Source organism: Symphalangus syndactylus, chromosome 5 (assembly GCF_028878055.3).
Source record: "Symphalangus syndactylus isolate Jambi chromosome 5, NHGRI_mSymSyn1-v2.1_pri, whole genome shotgun sequence".
Taxonomy (NCBI): domain Eukaryota; kingdom Metazoa; phylum Chordata; class Mammalia; order Primates; family Hylobatidae; genus Symphalangus; species Symphalangus syndactylus.
The window spans coordinates 49,740,379-49,747,817 of record NC_072427.2 but is presented as its reverse complement, the minus strand read 5'-3'; the positions used below and the strand labels follow the sequence as shown (position 1 = coordinate 49,747,817).

The 7,439-nt window shown below is 38.1% G+C and overlaps 1 long non-coding RNA gene across 1 annotated transcript; it reads right to left on the bottom strand.

The window, feature by feature from the left end:
- Positions 1 to 1,590: 1,590 nt before the first annotated feature.
- On the bottom strand, positions 1,591 to 6,250 carry LOC129482499 (uncharacterized). Its single transcript, XR_008657728.2, has 5 exons — positions 6,129 to 6,250; positions 5,175 to 5,271; positions 3,922 to 4,026; positions 2,190 to 2,330; positions 1,591 to 1,688 (listed from the first exon to the last, which is right to left on the bottom strand). It is a non-coding gene; the product is annotated as an uncharacterized lncRNA (long non-coding RNA).
- Between the last annotated feature and the right edge of the window lie 1,189 nt (positions 6,251 to 7,439).

Genomic DNA, 7,439 nt, shown 5'->3' with positions numbered 1-7,439 from the left:
CCAAGATCGCACCACTGAACTCCAGCCTTGGCGACAGAGTGAGACTCCGTCTCAAAAAAATAAATAAATAAATAAATAAATAAATAAATAAATAATAAACTTACAAATGGCTGTCCTGGGAATTCTCAGCCTCTATAATCACATGAGCAAATCCCCAAATAAAAATGCCTCTATTCTAACTATTATCTTGTTATCAACTATCTTGCTATCAACTATCTATGTATTGATCTATCGACGTTATCTAACCTACCTACCTACCCTACCTACCATTTGTTCTGTCTCTCTAAAAAAAAACTGACAAATACACCCATAAAGGCTTCAGCCCACTGGCCCATTACCCTGTCTTCTGTAGTTGCTCCCCCACCACCCATGCTGTTTGTGAGTGTGTGTCCTGGAGAACTCTTCCCTTCCTACTGGTGCTTCAAGGAATGCTGCCCTCCTCTCTTTGATTGGTTAATAATAATACATTACTAATGTCATTACACACCTTTTGTTGAGTTGCCTCCTCTGTGTTTCGCTTTACAAACACATGAGGACCTCACTTTTTTTTTTTTCCCCAGGCAGCACTCTCCTAGAGGTGGCTATCTTGTTAGAAATAACACACAGGTCAGACAGGAGCTACAAGGATGTCTTCCAGTAAAAGCAAGTATACTCTGTGAGAGAAATACCTGGATGCAAATTGGATTATTAGGCTTTAGGCCAGCAACCGTTGAACAAACATCCCATGGAAGGCACACCCAGTACCAAACCCTGAGTTCTACTGGGCAAGGCTATAGGTTATAGCCACTACCCAGAGACAGACCTCAATGGCAAACAGAAATAAAAATGAAACATACGCTATGAGATAACTTTACAAACTATAATTCCAGAAATCCATTGAGAGGAAAATAAAAATGGCAGAGCAGTACTTGAAAGTCTGTGCTGGAGAGGTAGCTCTCTAAAGACATAGAAAAATCTGTATCTACAGAATTGCAGCCCTAAATATAAGCAATGATCTCTGTAACTTGTACTCTAAATCCAATTATTCATTTATTTTTTATTTATTTAATTATTTTAGAAACTGAGTCTCGCTACGTTGCCCAGGCTGGAGTGCAGTGGCTACCCACAGGCACAAGCACTGCACACTATAGCCTCAAACTCCTCATGTCAAGTGATCATCCAGTCCAACCTCCCAAGCAGCTGCAACTACATGCCCACAGCACCACACCTGCCCAGTTAGAATTTTTAAATCAAGAAAGTTGCATTTCTTTTTCTTCTTTCCCATGATCATTTTAATCACATGGATGATGATCATGCAAATCATTTTAAGATCAGTTACTGCACATGTAGATGTACTATAGTTTCCATCTTCTGTGTTGTCTACTTGTTACATAGCTCAACTGTACTTCTGGATACTTTGGAAAAAAATGGACTTCCATGTTCCCTAAAGAATAGAATGAATAGGCCGGGTGCGGTGGCTCACGCCTGTAATCCCAGCACATTGGGAGGCCGAGGTGGGTGGATCACAAGGTCAGGAGTTTGAGGCCAGCCTGGCCAACATGGTGAAACCCCATCTCAACTAAAAATAAACACACAAAAAAATTAGCCCGCCTGTAGTCCCAGCAACTTGGGAAGCTGAGGCAGGAGAATCACTTGAACCCAGGAGGCAGAAGTTGCAGTGAACCAAGATCCCATCACTGTACTCCATCCTGTGAGAAAGGGTTAGACTCCATCTCAAAAAAAAACCGGAGTGAATAAAATAGAAAATCATATCATTTATATTTTATAGTGTTACTGATTTGTACCATGAGTTTTAGGTTCCACAAAGGCTCAATTAAGTTAACAGCAAGTCCTGATCTCAAATATATGAGCAATGTCTACACTTCTATTTATTTTAAAATTTTAGATTTTCAGAAAATTGCTGAGACCTTACATAAAGTTTCATATACCCTTCAACTTTCTGTAATAACATCATACATAAACATAGAATATCTGTGAAAACTCAAAAATTGATAAAGGTACATAGAACTATTAACTAAAGTACTGACTGTCTTCATATTTTACCTGGTTTTCCCCTAATGCCATTTTTCTGTTTTTGGATCCAATTCAGGATAACATATTACATTTGCCATCAAGTATATTATTGTTTATTGCAGCATAGCCAATTACCATGCAGCTTAGTGGCTCAAAAGCACGCACACATTACTCACAGTTTCTCTGGGTCAGAAATCCAGATGTAGGTGATGGCCAAGGCTGAGGTTTCACCTGAAAGATGAGATGGGGATGGATCATCTTCCAAGCTCACATGATTGCCCAGGTTGAGAAGACTTCACTGGTGAATTACTCCAAACCTTTAAAATATCAATGGCAATTTTTCACTAACTGTTCTCCAAGAAAATAAAAAACATACAGAAGCAATGCATTCCATGAGACAGTTTCCTCCGATACCACAACTAGACAAAGACAGTCCAAAAAAGGAAAAATTTAAACCAATATACTTTATGGATACCCAGGCAATAATCCTCAAGGAAATAATTTCAACACAAATCAGGATTATGAAACAGGGGTTGCAAATTACACAAAGAGTATTAATTTACTCAAGATTGCAAATTTGGTAAAACATATAAAAAGAATTATTGTAATATATTATATCAATATAATACATGACAAAGCCTCATTATCACCTCTAAGGATGCAGAATAAGCACTTGACAAATCCAAAATCCACTCACAGTAAAAACACTGAACGACTTTTTCATAGAATGAAATGGTCTTTACATAAAAATGGCATCTATAAAAAGCTCACATAACAATAGTATCAAGAAAGTCTCAGTAATTTCCCGAAAATTATAAACGTAAAAAGGTTATCTACTCCCACTAAACATTATTCTTGAAGATTTAATTGATAAAACTAGCCTAGACAAATAAATTTAAGACTTCCAGATTGAGAGCGAAGAAATCAAAGTATCTCTATTTGCCAGTAACATAATCTAGTGTATAGAAAATCCTAAGGAATCCACTAAAATAAGATAGGAACCATTAAAAAAAAGTTCGGTAATCCTGTAGGATGCAAGATTCATGTAAAAAAATTGCACTCTTATACAATTGGTATGGTTTGACTCTGTGTCCCCACCTAAATCTCATCTGGAATTGGAATCCCCCTGTGTTGGGGGAGGGGCTGAGCGGGAGGTGACTGGATCATGTGGATTGTTTCACGATGCTGTTCTCAGGACAGTGAGTGAGTTCTCAAAAAAGCTGATCATGTTCAAAGTGTTTGGCAGTTTCCTCTTCACTCTCTTTCTTGCCACCTTGTGAAGAAGGTGCCTGCTTCCCCTTCACCTTCTGCCACGACTATAAGTTTCCTAAGACCTCCCCAGCCATGTGGAACTGTGAGTCAATTAAACCTTTTTTCTTTATAAATTACCCAGTCTCATATAGTATCTTTATTTACAGCAGTGGGAAACAAACTAATACAAAAATACAAACTAATCAAAGAAACTAAAAAAAAAAAAAATTCATTTAACATGGCATCAAAAAGGAAATATATTTGGAAATAAATTTAACGTAAGTTTGAGGCAGGCAGATCACAAGGTCAGGAGTTCAACACCAGCCTGGCCAAAATAGTGAAACCCTGTTTCTACTAAAAAATACAAAAAATTAGTTAGGCATGGTGGTGGGCGCCTGTAATCCCAGCTACTTGGGAGGCTGAGGCAGGAGAATTGCTTGAACCCGGGAGGTGGAAGTTGCAGTGAGCTGAGATTATACCACTGCACTCCAGCCTGGGCAACAGTGCAAGACTCTGTCTCAAAAAAAAAAAGTACAAGACTATATATAAATATATATATATGGTAAATTACAAATGGTATTGAAGTATTAAAGAAATCCTGAATAAATGAAAAAAAAAACTAGATTTTCACTGATGAAAACCTTATTAGGTATTTACCAAGATGCTTATACTTTCCAAATGTATCTGCAGATTCAATACAATCCCTACAAAAATTTTAGCTTTCATGTTTTTCATTTTTTTGCGATAACTGGACTGCAGGTTCTAAAATATACAGGAAAATGCGTTTAATCCAGAACACCCAAAACAATGTATAAAAATGTTTAAAGAAATACAAATGATATACATGGAACTTTTGCTCATAAGGAGATGGAGCATAATTCCCTACTTCCTACATATGTGTTGTTCATAATGACTTTTTTCCAAAAATACATCATGAAAACGGGAACAAATATTAATTTTGTAGTGGAAAAACTTGAGCTAAACTGCCTCATGCAGGTGATCAAATAACATTAACCATGATAAGGCAGGTGGGCATGGTGGCCCACACCTGTAATTCCAGCACTTTGAGAGGACAAAGTGAGAGGATCACTAGAGGCCAAGACTTCAACAAAAGGCTGGGCAACATAGGGAGACTACACCTATACAAAAGTAAAAATAAAAATAAATTAGCCTGGCATGGTGGCACATGCCTATAGTCCCAGACACTCAACAGGATGAGGTGGAAGAATCACTTGAGCCCAGGAGCTCAAAGCTGCACTGAACTAGTATCATGCCACTGCACCCCAGCCAGGGCGACAGACAGAATGAGACCCTGTCTCATAAAAAAAAAAGGGCGGGGGGGAGGGTGCAGTGGCTCACACCTGTAATCCCAGCACTTTGAGAGGCCGAGGCAGACGGATCACGAGGTCAGGAGATAGAGACCATCCTAACACGGTGAAACCCCATCTCTTTTAAAAATACAAAAAATTAGCTGGGCGTGGTGGTGGGCACGTGTATTCCCAGCTACTTGGGAGGCTGGAGCAGGAGAATAGCATGAACCCAGGAGGCGGAGCTTGCAGTGAGCTGACATCATGCCGCTCGCTGCACTCCAGCCTGGGCAAAAGAGTGAGACTCCGTCTTAAAAAAAAAAAAAAAAAAAAAGGCATGTTGCTAGTATATACTGAGTCATCACTCAGCCTGTGCCCATCTCTAAGATCACGGCATGGAGCGTTGGGGGTATATCCTATGCTGCTTGTTGTTTTGTTTTTGTTCCTACTGAGCTTCCTTGACTTACACACAATGCATGTGTATCACTCGCTAATATTCACCTGAGAAAATCGTGATGTGTAAAAATTTATATCCAGATTTCTATATGCAGGGACTGGCCTAAATCACCTTATTAGAAATATTTTTTGTACTCTGCTTACTACCTGCTAGCATAGAAGCTTTAGGAATGCCAATTGGCAACATAATTCCATGATATGAGTGTCCACAGAATGCATGGTCTCAAACAATTCCTGATGAAGTCTGTGGAGTTAAAAAGAAAAAATATATATATTAGTACAGGTTTTCTGAAAGGTTTAAAAGTACAGTTGTCTTTTTATTACTTGTAGAAGAAATCCCTGTACCAAGAAAACATTATCCTGAATGCAATAATATGATTTATGTTCCCTATCACTGAAGTTTCTTATTCTTGGCTTCTAGTATCTGAGAGTCTATCTCCCAAAAAGGCTTTAGTGGGAGACTGCATATACACTGCTAAATGACGCCCACAGATGGGTCTTTCTGGGATATGTGAAGGAAAGGCAACTTTGAAAAAGGGGTTGCTGTCATTCAAACTGGTGACTGCGTAATGGGGACGGAGAAAGAGGATGACAGTCCCTGGAGCTTGATGGTGCCTTCCTAAAGCAGGTGCACCTGGGTTTAGAAAGGTGACTAGATAAGAAAAGCCTGTTTGCTATTCTCTCCCTACAAGCTATTTTGTCTCTGGACGCCAAATTTTTGGCTTAAGTCTTTATTTCTATAAAACAAATTAATAATTTTAAAAAACATTTACTTTGAAATAACTGCACATTAACATAAAGATGCACTGGTAGTACAGAGAGTTTTGTATAACCTTCAGGTAACAACAATGTTATTGTCTATTACAACCATAATATAGTTCTAATGAAAACTAAGAATTTCACTGTTTTTCAAAACTATTAGCTGATCTACGAATTTTCTTCCTATTTTACCATGATTTCTAACAATGATATATGTAACTATTCCAGGACCTAATCCAGAATGCCACCTTAAAATTATTGGCAGTTATATTACTTATTACTTGGTGCATAACAAATTACTATATACCTAAGTGGCTCAAAAACCCCACACGTATTACTCACAGTTTCTCTGGGTCTTCAGTCCAGATGTAGATGATGGCCCAGGCTGAGGCTCAGCTGGGGAAAAGTCTCCTTCCAAGCTCATGTGATTGTTCCTAGGATTCGCTTCCTTGCCCCAGTCAAGATAATTCATTAGTGAGTTATTGGAATCACTTAACAATTAATATTAATTTATAATAAATTGTTAAAAACAACAACAAAGTGGAGAAGTCATTGCATTTCATTTATACTATGAGTTGGTTTACCCTGATACCACAACTAGACAAACAGATTTCAAATAATGAAAATTAAGAACACACCTTATGAATACAGAGCCAAAAATCATCAAGGAAATCCTAGCAAAACAAATCAGCAACATGTAAAAAGTATTATAAAATATGTCAAGGATATTTACCTCAGGAGAACAACATTTGGTTCAACATTCAAGTACAATTAATGCCATGCACTATATTAATATAATAAAAAACAAAACCACATAATCATCTCAAAAGATGCAGAAACATCTGAGAATTCCTGAACTCACTATGATAAAAACATGCAGCAGGCCGGGGGCAGTGGCTCACGCCTGTAATCCCAGCACTTTGAGAGGCTGAGATAGGCAGATCATGAGGTCAGGAGATCGAGACCATCCTGGCTAACATGGTGAAACGCTGTCTCTACTAAAAGTACAAAAAAAAAAATTAGCCAGGTGTGGTGGCGGGCGCCTGTAGTCCCAGCTACACGGGAGGCTGAGGCAGGAGAATGGCATGAACCTGGGAGGCGGAGCTTGTAGTGAGCCGAGATCGCGCCACTGCACTCCAGCCTGGGCGACAGAGCGAGACTCCCTCTCAAAAAACAAAAACAAAAAACCATGCAGCAAATAAGGCAGATAAGGGAAGTCAAACTCTTGTTTGCAAATGACATAATCTTATGTATAAAAAAATCCAAAGGACTCTAATAAAATATATTTAAAACTTAAAGATGAGTAACAAACTTGCAGTTTATAGGGTCAACATATAAAATCCTTTGAATTTCTATACACTAGCAATTAACAACTTAAAAACAAAATGCAGAAAACCATTCCACTTGAGATGGCATCGAAAATAGGCATATCTATCAAATTAAGTGTAAGATATGTACACAAAAACTAGAAACATATTGAACACAATTAAATAAATAGAAAATATTTGAATGTTCACTGCTTAGAAGGGTTAGTACTGTTAGGATGGCACTATTTTCCAAATAGATCTATAGATTGAACATAACCTCTACCAAAATCCCAGGTGATATTTCCTTCCCCTAAATTAACAAGGTTATTTTGAAGTTCATATGCAA